This window comes from Schistocerca americana, chromosome 1 (assembly GCF_021461395.2).
Source record: "Schistocerca americana isolate TAMUIC-IGC-003095 chromosome 1, iqSchAmer2.1, whole genome shotgun sequence".
Taxonomy (NCBI): Eukaryota; Metazoa; Arthropoda; class Insecta; order Orthoptera; family Acrididae; genus Schistocerca; species Schistocerca americana.
Window position 1 is genome coordinate 835,580,720 of NC_060119.1, and position 15,185 is coordinate 835,595,904.

Below are 15,185 nucleotides of genomic sequence, written 5' to 3' on the forward strand. Positions count from 1 at the left end.
TGCAGCCAGCACGTTAAAATATATATGTGCGTGTGTGCTCTCTCTCTCTCTCTCTCTCTCTCTCTCTCTCTCTCTCTCTCTCTCTCTACCCCCCCCCCCCCCTCCCCCCACTATACTGTTACTCAGGTTACTTTCATGGCTTTGAATGCTATTTTATATATTTTCACCATTTTTTTCTGCAATTAAAAATATTTCCCCAGCTGCAGTGCATGGAATGTGACATAGTATTTAACATTCCTGGGTGAAATGTTGTGGGTCGTCAATTCAAACCCGATCACCAGCAATTATTTGTTATTTTGAATTTACCATTTCTGAAAAGTTATGTTTGTCATGTTCGTATATTCTCGAGTATTCAATATTAATAAAAACAGCTGCACACTCTGTCCAGGAGATCAGATCTGTTCTGGCTTTACACTGGTGTTCGTATAAAACATCTAGGTGCTACATGCAGTATTTCATTAACAACTCTGTTTTTGGATTTGGACTTGAGAGTGGTTATGACTTAACACTGGCTGGTAGAACACTATGTGCTTCAAAACATTTACATCACCAAGGCTCCAAGTAAGCAATGCAGAAGTAGTTGCCTACACGGACACAAAACCAGAACACAAACAGTCAGATTTTCTGACTCCTCAACACATTTGTGATGTGAACATTTTCTCATAATGTGCTTATACTACTGGCGATTCGTAAAGGACTTCTGTACCACGACAAGCGTCTTGCAAGAACTACTGCAGTGAACCACCTAATTTTCCTAGAATGAGGTACAGGTCCTTACAGAGAGGGTAAAATCTGTCTGCATTTCATACATTGTATGATACGAATGCAGAAACTGAACCTGACTCAGACATTAGCGACTATGGGATAGGTGCAGTTCTAGTGCAAATTAAGGAAGGTGCTGAAAAGGTGATATATTATGCTCTCCAAGTGAGATAAACTGCTCTACAACCGAGAAGATGTATGGGCCACCAACAAACTCCAGTCACATTTATTTGCCAAACCATTCCCTGTTGTGACAGACCACCATTCTCTCTTTTGGATCACTAGCCTGAAAGATCTGTGGGATCAACTGGCAAGATGGGCACTGAGGCTACAGAAATACATCACAGTGGTGTACAAATACAGACGCAATCATAAGGACACTGACTGCCTCTCAAGGAATCATCAGGTAGAACACAGCAGTGTAGACAAAATCTTAGTCATTGCTGTGTTAAATAACACTGCTAGTGAACGGAGAGAAAATCAAGCCTGTTGAAAACTGTAGAGACCTCAAAGGAGAAAGACCAGGGTGTATACATGGACAAGGAAAAAAAAATTCCCGGATTTCCTACTTTAAAATACACTTTCTCCTGGGTGAAAATACACTTTTTCCAGGTTAAGTGACAGTATACCTTTCCTCGGAACTGTAAAACTTATCAATACTTTGAATGGTTATGGTTTTATACACCAGTGTAGAATTTCCCGGCAATTTAGAAAACGAAACTCAGGGAAACAACAAGTTTTGGAAAGATCTTGATGTGCAGCAACATGTACACTGCATATTTTCATGTTACAAAAGCATAAATTCGAGTTCCACCTAACACCACATATTACTTTCCGAAGCATTGAAACTGAGATTGCAATGTGCTTTTGTAAGCTAATCATAGCTCATGTCACATGATCCCGCCAGCTGATATTCAGAGCATAGGACACGTGGTAAGTCAGCCAATGGCAACATCACTGTTAAGTACAGCGAACACACAAACAGGGAAAGTTAATAGTTTAAATTAATATACATAATGTTGCTACAAGAAAAGAAAAGCTTTTACATATAACATTAGTCTCTAAGATTAATAAGTTGCCAGAAAGCTAAGGTTTCAAATATAACGTTGATCTTTTTTGCGCATTTTACACATTAAGATACATCACACAAATGTGCCAGTACAATTTTTAAGACTGATGACCATAGATGTTAAGTCCCATAGTGCTCAGAGCCATTTGAACAATTTTTAATAATGACAGAAATGGTCATCCTCAAAGAGTTGATTTTTAAATGAGAGTCAAATGCTCTGTGATTTACGAAATTCATCATACATTATTGCACATAGTTCATATTGCATAAAAGGAAATTTACTTTGAAAGTAATGCTTTTCAAACAACCATTCACAATATTTTCCCGCAACCTGTTAGAAACAGGTTCATTTCAGCAGTTGCCAGAGAGCGCCAGATAACAGGCGCCAATGCGTTCGCGCAGCTACGACGACGCAGGAAGCCCATATGTTCATACGTGTAAAACATTAAAAGATCTTATTTTGTGTCATAAAAGAAACAAGACATTAAAGGGTATTCCAAGAGCGGAATTTCGTGAAACACACTAAAACGCATAATTCGGCTTAAAATGCACTTTCGTATGTCCAGATTCGGATGTAAATTTTCTTGGAGCACCTGTACTGTATTATCCTGTGTTTGATCCTTTATTATGGCATAATGCCATATGTGCTAGAAGATGAAAACGTGCACTTTAAACGCAGCGAACAGCTGAAACTAGCCAATAGTGTGGAATTAAACACTTCGTTTCAAATAAATTGACTGCCTCAGCGGACAAGATTAATAAGAGCCACATTTCTTTAGCAAACCGACAAAAATAACTTCATTGTTCTGGAAGGCGATTAATGCTTGACTGTCAAAAAGGTGGACATAAAATAAAATCTGAAACTAATAACATATTTTAGCCTTCCAGAATTACCTGAATATATTTTAATTCACATGATAGCTCCCGGCCACAGAAATTCATTTGTTTCCATTTGATATGAGAGAAATAAACCAGGAGGAAACAGCAAAATCACTAAACGTAAACACGGGTCACGTGGGGACTACCCACTTCCCCACTACAATTCAGACTGCTTTGCGCATCAGCCCCAGATCCACAATATTTCCGAACCGGGGCAATAGCAGATAGTAGCATTAATCCCCCCCCAGTACACCAAAAATTTAAAAAAAATAGACTTTTCAAAAATATGTTCATTTTGTGTTGCACATCTTTCTGAAAAATCTGATACATAAAACACCTGTGTTCGAGGAAATGAATGACGTTATTTGGTCTTCAGTGTGCGCCTCTTCACACAGCATACTTCTATCACACCTCAGTGTATTTCACTCTGTGGAATTCAAACGTGTAATATTTCGTAATGGATGACATCAAACTATATTCCAGACAGTGGAAATTAAAGGTCCTATGGTGCCTGTCCCGCTCCCAGTCGGCTGGTTTGACAGCCTGCCCATCTTTTTTTTTTTTTTTTTTAAAAAAACCTCTCAATAAATACTGAGTGGGATTATTTGTAATGGGGAAAACAAGAACTCTTCAGAAAATTTGCACTCTTTATTGCCTATCAGCTAATAACTTACTGTTTCGTGTGATATAAAATTAAATATAAGATACATAAAACCAATAAAGACAAGAGACAAGCAAGACAGTACACATTTCTTCAGTTCTTAAGTCCTAGCAGTTTTTTCTCTCTAATCTTGCTACAGCTTTACATGGCATGCTTTTCTTTCTGGGAAAGGATGTATTACCTCATCAAAGTTAATCAAACTTTTTGCTACATGAAAAAACGAAATGTCGTTGTCTAATAATGAAACAGGTGTTAATACAAATATACCCAAGACTGGTGTGGTTTCTCAATTTGATTACGTGTATTTTGTCACCCAGGCTTGGCTAATATTGTAGCAATTTTAACACACCAAATAAACAAGATCATTTTGGCGCAAATGGTCATTTTTATAACACGACAAAATATAATTCACGAAGTACCAATATCAAATGCCTATTAGGAACCCTCATATTCTTCCACAATTTGTTTGATGTCCTCACTTCTCCTCTTTTCCTCGTTCTAATAAAAAATCTTGTCATCACTAATTTTGTAACTATTTCCGCCAGTGTCAAAACTTGTTCTCCGGTTAACTTCACAAACCCTGCCACAATCACCAGTCTAGTTATCCCGCGTTTATTCTCCAGTTAGGCATTCGTACAACGCGTTTTCCGCACTACTCCCAGAATATAACTTAAGCGGCTGCTAGCCGGGGACTGTACAACTGGTCCTTACTAGTGTAGCGGTCTGACCACAAATTTTGTACCAAAATTTTATTTTCTTGGATACACCAAGAAGATAATATGTAATCCACTGTTAGTCGTTTTTGTCTATTCCGGTGGTCTGAATCTACGGTTTTGCTAGCAATTATAACAACACTGATCATTCAAAAATCCTGTAAACCACAAACAGCAAATTGGCATTCACCCGTTCAGCTTTATTCCACTCAGCTTGTATAGCCCCATCCCCTTTTGTCTGCAAGAAAGTTTATTTCTAGATACAATGGGGATTCCCCTGGTAGACATATCATGTCCGCTATGCATGCATTCAAAAATCAACTTATGTTTCATTCAGAAATCAACTCAAAATGTTATTTATTTATTCTTCCGTGGGACCAAATTAAGGAGAAGTCTCCATGGTCATGGAACGAGTCAATACATGAAATTATAACACGATAGTAGAAACAGATAAAATGAAATACAAGAAAAGTATTCAGGCAACAATTCGTAAGTTTAAATAAAAAAATCAACTATGTAACACTGGAATTTGCTTAATTTTTCAGCTCTTCCAGGAGCTCCTTGACAGAATAGGAGTGAGCCATGAGGAAACTCTTCAGTTTAGACTTAAAAGCTTTTGGGCTACTGCTAAGATTTTTGAGTTCTTGTGGTAGCTTATAGAAAATGGATGCAGCAGAATAGTGCGCTCCTTTCTGCACAAGGGTCAAGGAAGTGCATTCCACATGCAGATTTGATTTCTGCCTAGTATTAACTGAGTGAAAACTGCTAACTCTTGGGAATAAGCTAATATTGCAAACAACAAACGACATTAAAGAAAATATATACTGTGAGGGCAATGTCAGAATTCCCAGACTATTGAATAGGGGTCGACAAGAGGTTCTCAAACTTACACCACATATAGCTCGAACAGCCCTTTTTGAGCCAAAATACCCTTTTTGAATCAGAAGAATTACCCCAAAAAATAATACCATATGACATAAGCGTATGAAAATATTCAAAGTAGACTACTTTTCGTGTTGAACTGTCACTTATTTCAGATACTGTTCTAATGGTAAATAAAGCAGCATTTAGTTTCTGAACACGATCCTGAACATGGGCTTTCCACAACAGCTTACTATCTATCCGAACGCCTAGGAACTTGAACTGTTCCGTCTCGCTTATAATATGCCCATCCTGTCTGACCAAAATATCAGTTCTTGTAGAATTGTGAGTTAGAAACTGTAAAAACTTAGTCTTACTGTGATTTAGCATTAAATTATTTTCCACAAGCCACGAACTTATTTCATGAACTACATTATTTGATAATGTTTTAATATTACACACCAGATCCTTCACTACCAAGCTGGTGTCATCAGCAAACAGAAATATTTTTGGATCACCTGTAATACTAGACAGCATATCATTTATATAAGAAATAGCAGTGGCCCCAGCACCGACCCTTGGGGAACGCCCCACTTAACAGTGCCCCATTGGGACTGAACATCACTACCACTTTCAATATTGCGGAGAATTACCTTCTGCTTTCTGTTCTTAAAGTAAGAGGCGAACCAATTGTAAGCTACTCCCCTTACTCCATAATGGTCCAACTTCTGCAGTAATATTTTGTGGTCAACACAGTCAAAAGCCTTCGTTAAATCAAAGAAAACACCTAGCGTTCACAAACTTTTATTTAATCCGTCCAAAACCTCACAGAGAAAAGAGAATATAGCATTTTCAGTTGTTAAACCATTTCTAAAATCAAACTGTCCATTTGACAGCAAATTATGTGAATTTAAATGCTCCATTAACCTTGTATATACAACCTTCTCGATAACTTTAGCAAACACCGATGGCATAGAAATAGGTCTATAATTGTCAACATTATCCCTGTCTCCATTTATATAAAGTGGCTTCACTACCGAGAACTTTAATTGGTCAGGAAACTGACCACTCCTAAAAGAAAAGTTACAGATATGGCTAAGTACTGGGCTAACATACGTAGAACAATTCTTCAGTATTCTGCTAGATACACCGTCATATCCATGAGAGTTCTTGGTCTTTAGTGATTTAATTATTAACTCAATCTCCCTCTTGTCAGTATCATGGAGGAGCATTTCAGGTAACAGTCTCTGAAGACTTTTTTCTACGAGCACTATATGATTCCCTGTTGGGACTAGGTTACTATTTAGTTCACCTGCTACATTCAGAAAGTTATTATTAAATACTGTACATATATGCGACTTATCAGTAACACGGACATTCCCACTACGCACTGATTCTATATCCTCGACCTGTCTCTGCAGACCAGCCACTTCCTTTATGACTGACCATTTGGTTTTAATTTTATCCTGAGACTTAAAAAAGCTATTCTATCTGCATACCACATACTTTTTGCCTTTCTAATAACTTTCTTAAGCACCTTACAATACTGTTTGTAATGGGCTGCTGCATTTAGATTTTGACTGTTTCTAACATTTTGATATAATTGCCACTTTGTTCTACAAGATATTCTTATCCCTCTAGTCAGCCACCCAGGCTGCCTGTTTGTGCTAGTACCCTGTTTTGAACGTTCAAACGGAAAGCAACTTTCAAAGAGCACGAGAAAAGTCTTGAGGAAAGCATTATATTTATCGTCTACTGTATCAGCACTATAAACATCTTGCCACTCTTGTTCCTTGATAAGGTTTACAAAGGTCTCTACAGCAACTGGATCAGCTTTCCTAAAAAGTTGATAACTATATTTAACATGAGTTGCAGCACAAAAATCTTTTTAGAGTTAAAACTTGTGCATCATGATCTGAAAGGCCATTCACTTTTTTGCTAACAGAATGCCCTTCTAGTAATGAGGAATGAACAAAAATGTTGTCTATGGTTGTTCTACTGTTCCTTTGCATTCTCGTTGGAAAGAATACGGTTTGCATAAGATTATATGAATTAAGGTGGTCTACCAGCATCCTTTTCCTTGCACAGTCACTTTTACAATAAATACTGAAGTCACCACATATAACTAACTTTTTGTATTTCCTATAAAGTGAACCAAGAACCTCCTCTAGCTTTAGCAAAAATGTTGTGAAATCGGAGTCTGGGGATCTATAAATAACAACAGTGAGAAGTTTAACTCCACTAAATTTAACCACACCTGCACAACATTCAAACACCTTTTCAGTGCAGTACTTTGAAACATCAATTGACTCAAATGGGATACCGTTCTTCACATACATGGCTACTCCCCCACACCGCAAAGAGCTCCTAGAAAAGCTGCCAGCCAACCCGTAGCTTGGTAAAGGAAGCCTCTGAATTATCTCCTTATTTAAGAAGTGTTCAGTTATACCAATAATTTCAGAGTCAACATCTATAAGCAGTTCACTAACTTTATCTCTAATACCTTGTATATTTTGATGAAATATACTAATTCCCTCATTACTCGGATACCTAAGCTTTGTCGAAAGTGGTTTCTTTGTTAGAGAGACTTCCCTTAAGCAGGAATACCTATCAGCTGACTTCAATATAGAAAAGGTGCAGCTCTAACACCCACTAGTACAGGAATTTTCCCATTAGTGATCCCACCACCCCCACCTATGCTGTCACCTATAAGCTTTGCCAACTTCCCCTTTCCGCATCTGTTGAGGTGCAGGCCATGTCTAGTGAAACGCGTCCTGCTGATAGACTCCACCGACACCACTGAAATGTGACTCACGCTTGACAGCTGTATTAAGATGAGGCCGATCGTGACGCTGAAACAGTTCCACGAAATGCACATTCGTGTTGCCAGTCTGAGTGGCTATCTTTTCCAGGTCACCATCCCTATCAATACTATTACCAACCCCACCCACAATCACTACCTGATCCTCTTTAGTAAAATCCCTACATAACCCCCCTATGTTAACAGTCACCTGAGCCAATCCTGCATTAGGCTTCACAATGCTGGTGACCTGCTGTGTAAAAAATGTTCAAAAACCAACAGGATGTGTTTCTAAATCATATGAATAATCGACAGACAAACGGGCGCTGGATGCTAGGCGCTTTGAGAAACAAGGTTTTTTCATCACACATATGAATTTGGCACGCCCACCCCCTCCCCTCTGAAGTTGCCGCCTGGGACAGATACCCCAGTTTGAACCCTGCCCCCTACACCCGGGGCTGTTGCATGTGCGTGAATCTGGCAGCTTGCGTGCACCAGTAAAATTTTTCCGACTAGCATCTGGCCGCTTACTGCTATTGCTTATACAGCTAACAGCCACACTTCTGTAGCCAGAAGCAAGAGTAGGTACTACCACAATCCAACATAAGACTGTGGTACTACCCATACACGATTCAACTGCGCATGCACGTGAGGTCGCTCACAAATGCTGAAATGAATTTAACGTAAACAGTTGTGACGTCACGCTCATCAGAGGAAATTTGTTGTTATGAGGCACTGCATAGTCTTCATGAAGCCTTTGACACATTTTGCTGTTGGCAGACGCTTGTATGAACACTGTGTTTTGTTGTTGTACATGGCGCATTTCCTTTGTAACTTATGTTTTATTTTCTTTTTTTTCTCTCATTCATGTTTTATTGCTGCAGTATTATTCTGCAGTAGCAAGATACAGTAATATCCTTTGTTAGAGTATTGGTTCTCACCAGTCGAAATTGTATGGGTGTCTCCCGGATGAAAAAATTCCCGGGTTTTTCCCGGATTTCCCAGTTGTCCCGGTTCGTATACACCATGAAGACCTAATCAAAGTACAATTCCAACACATAAACAGAGCATTCTAGAAGAGGAACACTGATCAAATAGGGATGAAATGGTTGCTTGTCGTACCAGCTCATCTAAGGCCAGGTAACCTCAAATATTTTGAAGACGCTCCTACATCTGTCACCTTGAATTAATGAAACTCTAGACAGAATCAGATTCAGGTATCACCGGCCAGGTCTCTACTGATCTGTTAAGACACTATGTGTGATACTCTATGGAATGCCAACAATGGAGGCATTTGGTATCAATCTCACATGCAGCAGTGCCATTCCACTGAACTGCATGCAACCTCATGGGCAGGTTCCTGAAGTCAACAAATGGAAATCGATAACAGTCAGCAGTAACTACCTTACACACCATGCTGTTACCAAAGCTGTACTGACTGTCAGAGCTTCAAAAATTGCGAAGTTCTTTATAGATGACATCATTTTGAAACATGGACCACACCATGTGATGAGGCTAGTATCAATGATAATCTCATGTTACGACATCATCCACTGAATGACAACTGGCTACCATCCAAATATGTATGGTTTGTTGGTTGATTCGGAGGAGGGGACCTCACAGAATGCTTTAGTAAAATGTTGGCAGATATACTCTCGATGTAAGCTGATGTCAGACACAGAAATTGTGATACCATACCTGTCAACCTTTGAAAATGCCTATCAGTAAAACTCTCACGTGACAAAAAATCTAACGATTTTCGGTAAGTCCTGGCTTGATGAAAATAATAATACTTCTGGGCTACAAAACACAATAACTCATGCTTTAAACAGGATACTTCAATAAATCACATCTACTTACATCATAGGCCAATGATTTGTAAATGGACATAATAATCGAGAAGACATCCAAGTTAAAACAGCAGCAGGCATGGTGGATATTGATTTGGAGCATACATAACAGGACTTGATAAATTAATCAGATATGGGATAATTCAGATGATGCATTTTTTGCCATTTTATTTACGATGCCTGTCATTTCGTGTGACCACAGCTATATTTCTTTGCAACTTCTGATGTCGGAAACATCATCATAAAAAAAAAAAAAAAAAAAAAAAAAAAAAAAAAGACCGCACAATCAGCCGCACTTAAGGCCACACTGTGTTCCACTAAAATGGAAGTAAACAGACACTTGGCCCTAATTATGTCACTGTCAACGTTTCCAGACTTTGCAAAAAAGGTGTTGATTGTCTTGTTATCCTCCATCAATTTAACATAACTTGGGTGTTTACCGCACTTCACATGATTACTTAAATCATTTCTTCCACAATGTGCAACATTAGTATCACATCCACATACAATGCAAAAGGCAGATTTTTCTTCCATGCTTGATTTTAGTATGCATGGAAAATCAACAGAAAATGATTCTTTAAATGTCTGGAAGTACCGTTTCTTGTTGGCTTTATTCATGAATCCTACAATAGGAATATAGCATATGAAAGTGTCTGAGAACAAATGTCTCGATACGTAGTGAAACATCAAAAGCAACCTGAATCACTGAATGTCACATAAAATTATAACATGCACACACAAGGCAGTCAAATACTGAACTGAAACATGACAAAGCAAACATCCCACTTTAAATTCAATTCAATGACAACACAAACATCACACAATTAAAAGTACCAATCACATCAAAGAATGAGTCAACTATCGTAGACTTGCCTTCGACCCCCGCAAACAATCAATTGCACGAAAATGGGGTGATTATTGAATATTAATGTTCCAAATTTTTGTCTGGTAAGTCACAAAACAACACCATCCATCTGTAAAATGCTGCAATTTCCGTAAATTTTACAGATAAACCATAAAAGTTGGCAGGTTTGTGATACACTACTGTCTGTCGTGACATCCACATACAACACAGTGTAGCAAGACCCTATAGGCTTCACACCGTTGTTTTTGCTCCACAACTGTAAGGTTGGAACCACAATCAATACACTGTTCCTGTTTCAACAGGACAGTATGCATGATAACTACACTAGGAGTGAGGAAGCAAGGCAGCTAGCTCACATACAGACCCTGGTCACTTGTGAGAAAGGCCGAGAAGATTACAACGCCAAAAACCAGCTAGCGAGATACAGGCTGGGGGACAGGGTTTGGGTTTTTACACCTGTGTGGAAAGTGGAACTCTTGGGAAAGTTAGCAAAGCGTTACTTGGGACTGTATCATATCCTTCATCGTTTGTCAGACATCACATACCAAGTCAAGGATTATGACCCTCCAGCAGGAAGATGACAGAACAAAGACATCGTCCATGTCATCCATATCAAGCCCTACTACATTCCACGGGTGCAGACAAATGATGGCAGGGTAAGAAAAACTGAAGTCAAATCAGATGACTGCAACACAAAGCTTCCACAGAAGGGGCTATCATCGAAGGTCATCATAGTGAAGAGGACGTAACAACACAACGACAACACGAGGATCTGGTAGCACTGCCAGAGGACAACTGACAAATTGACAGGGTGTTATAGTTGGCGCTAATAAGAACTACTGAAACAGGAGGTTACTGTTTCTCCCAGAGAGGGAGTAATGCCACAAGCTGCAGTGCATGCAGTGTGGCATAGTGGTTACTGTTGATGCCTGCCAGTGGGTCACCACTTTAAACCCGACCATCAATAGTGACCCACTTAACATAAAACATTGAGTTATCTCACTATTATTATTCTGACAGAAACTTAAAAGCCCAAGTATACTTGAGCAACTTAAGAACAGACCTTCGAAAAAAAGTGAAACCCCAAGTATATCCATTTCAGTGCTGATTGTTAAAGTGTTCAGCCACTAGAGAGCATCTGGCCCTATATTTGTAGTCTGGCTGTCCTGCTTTGGTTGAGATGGTTGCCACTAGGAATTACCTTTACTGTGTGCAACTTTAGATACTTGACAACAAAGTGCACACTTTCAGCCTCTCTCTTGTATTGCTCTTTAGACAATGCTTTAAAAAAGGATGGATATAGTGATCCGAGTTTGACACTGAATGTAGTGGCTCAGAGAGTTAAAGGGAATGTAATATTACTTTATTAGTGACTGAAACTGATGACAGTTCAGCAGCTGCGTGACAAGGGCTCACCAGTGGTACGAGATATACACATTCACTGTGCTCCAGCCACCTCCTTCAAGATTTATGTCAACAGGAAACCACTATGAAATACACGGATAGACTTAATAGTACACTAACTGAAAAAATGACTTCAAGTTTCAGGATATTTTAGTCAAAGTCCAGTGCACAAGTATACTCTGAATTTTATTATTGGTAATCTTCAAAATTTTATAACTCATTATTTTGAGCTTTAAAAGCTACGTTATTTGTATATGTAATGTCATTCATTATAGGACTTTTCATTACCAAAAATTATTTTTGGAATATAATTTTTTTAAAAATTTCTTGGCGGTAAGGACTTAACTGTGAGACCTGACTTTCTCCCAGCATATACAATGTTCAAATAACTTACAGGAATGCAGCTAGATAATGTCGTTGACAACCACAGTTTTGTCTAGAAAATGGCAGGATGGGCTCCTGTTGAAATATCGGCGATTGGCAATGTCCCAGCTTGCTGCATGGATCCCTGAAGTTATATGAACAGTAACTAATTGTTATTTTGTATTTATCATTTCTCGAAGGCTCTTAAAATATGTCCGTAAGGTTTGTATTGTCTGGAATATTTGATATTTGAATAAATACCAGAATTGTGGCATATTTGATATTTGTATAAATAGCTGCATTTTCTGTCAAGGTCAGTTCTATTTTGGCTGCACATCGGTGTTCACAATAAACACACTTTCTGTGATAACTATTGTATTTCACTGATGACTCGGCTATCAGATTTGGACTTGACTGTGGTTACTTCAAATAATATTACTAACTGCTTCGGTTTTTAGTCCGAACAGCGTGAACTCTTTCACCACAAATAACATCTTTATCACCAATGACTGCTTGAATTTTATTTTGTGCTTAATCTCACTCAATTAACAAATTCTTAGTCCACTCACAAAGTATAATAATAATAATAATAATATAGCAGCATAAAATTTCTTAAAATCAGTGGTCTCTCTTCTTGCAAAAAGAAACACATGTTAATAATGATTCATAACTTCTAAAACAGTGTGTTGCTGTTTCTGCAGGAGAGGGAGCATGCCACATGCTGTGGGGCATGCAGTGTGGCATAGCGATTAGCACTGCCGACTTGCGTGCTGTGGATTACCAATTCAAAGCTGGCCACCAGCTATTATTTGTTACTTTGTATTTGTAATTTCTGAAAGGAACTGAAGGCGCAAGGCTGATTCAGTGTTGCTTTTTGCCAATGTGGTGTTATTTTTTGACAGATTTATTGCTGTTTTTGGTAGATTTTGTTTTATTTTTGCCACATTCACTGTTATATTTTACCGCATTCAATGCAATTTTTTGTCTATTCCTTTTGCCAAATTCAGCATTACTTGTTTTGCCAAATATGTCTTTACTTCTTTTGTTTTGCCAAATGCAGCATTACTTGTTTTGCCAAATGCAGCATTACTTGTTTTGCCAAATGCGGCATTATTTATTTTGCCAAATTTGTTGTTGGTTTTTTAGTATGTTCAATATTTTTTGTCAAATTCAATGCTTCTTTGCCAAATTCTGTGGGTTTTGGGGCCAAAAGTTCTTGTTTTTTTTCTTTTGTGCCAAATTCTGTGTGGTGTTTTGGGGAGATTAGAGGTCAAAATGCAATTTTAGCATCTGATAACTAACAGTTACAAGTATTAGTAAACTACCATCCTCAGATTTATAGCAATTACATATGGCAAAAATTACAAATTTCAGAATGTTTTGTGGGAATCACTAAAAATTGCTAATTTCATGTTATTTTTCACATTATCAGTTTCACGAAGTTTTCCTGCCTGTACTAATGAGGTGAAAGTGGACATGTTACTGGGAACAGAACATCGACACACAGTTGAACTCTATTTCCAAATGCATTACATAAATAAACAAAGAAGAGGTTGAGATAAACAATGCTACCCCACATGTTTACACCGATGAGTCAATAACAGTATAAATACAGGAACCCAGGAAGATTTAACTTAAGATGACGGTCAGCATTTGAGGCAAGTGCATTATTTCCATACACGATGACTGTTTCAACAGCCGTTCAACATATCTATCAACTAGCTTCTCCAAACCCTTTTAGGAAGCAAGAACCTCATTTCGGAACGATCTTCCTCAGAATATTACAGAACTGAATCACATACCTATCTTCAAATGACTGCTAATAGCCTATCTCCTAAAATGACAATAATATCTGCTCTTGGTCTTGCACTTACTCCATAGCACATTCTAACTAAGCGCCCTTCTTTCCCACTGGATCTTTTGTGTTTCCTGAAGTCCATAGCTGGAGCAGTCTACCTGTAATTCTCTCTTACAACGAGAGGTGTTCAGTGGTGGGATAGACTTTTTGAAACCATCTATTCAGTGAATTTCTTTAATTAAAATAAAAATCTGAATTTTGCATAATGCTCTTTAGCTTTAAAAATGTTCAGATGTATGGATTGGTTGTGTAGTACAATAGATAGAGTAAAAGATTTACATGCAGAAGGTAGAGTGTTCGAATCTCGGTAGGTGCTTCATATTTTACTTATTTTTAAATCTTTACCAAAATGATTTTGAAAGTTAGTTGGTTTAAATGCAACTGTTTATCTGCATTCCTCTGTCACATCATTTTAATAACCATGTGGACTTTTTATTTGTTGTAATTTTTTCTTTATATCTTTGTTTTTTCCACAGGGAATGTTTTTGAATGTGAATTACATTATATTCATCTATATATTATAATACTTAAATGTGGGAAAATGCTGATCTATCATTAAAAAACAAAAATACAAAATAATCTCTTTCTACTGAGTGTGCAATGGAGTCAAAAATGTATTTTTCATTACAAGATCTGTGTTTTATTTTCTTTTTTTGTGCATCTTACAAACATACCAGACTAATTCCTGTTGCAGTATGGACAAAATAACAAAAGTTAAAAATTTGAATGAAAGAAAAGACTGTTGCAAAATAAGGAATAGAAATAATGAATGCAAGAACACTGATGAAAATGTAGCGATAAAATGAAAGAAATTAAATCAAAATATATAAAATTAATTAAAATCACATGAACAAAATTTCCAAGTGAAAAAAGAATTATACAAAGAAAAAGGAGAGCAAATGAATAAGTTGATACAATAATAAAATTATGTGACAAAGAAACAGAAATAAAAAAAATTACATTTCAACCAATTAACTGAATAAAAATAATGCTTAAAATCATTGTGATAAAGATTTAAAAACAAAAAAATGTTGAGCACCCACAACCTTCTGCATGTGATGCCCTAACCTATCCATTATGCTATGCAACTGGTCTACACA

General features: G+C 37.6%; 1 protein-coding gene across 1 annotated transcript in view; it reads right to left on the reverse strand.

The window, feature by feature from the left end:
* LOC124613151 (protein argonaute-2) overlaps positions 1–15,185 on the reverse strand; it is a 222,587-nt gene that overhangs the window by 134,414 nt on the left and 72,988 nt on the right. The window lies entirely within an intron of this gene.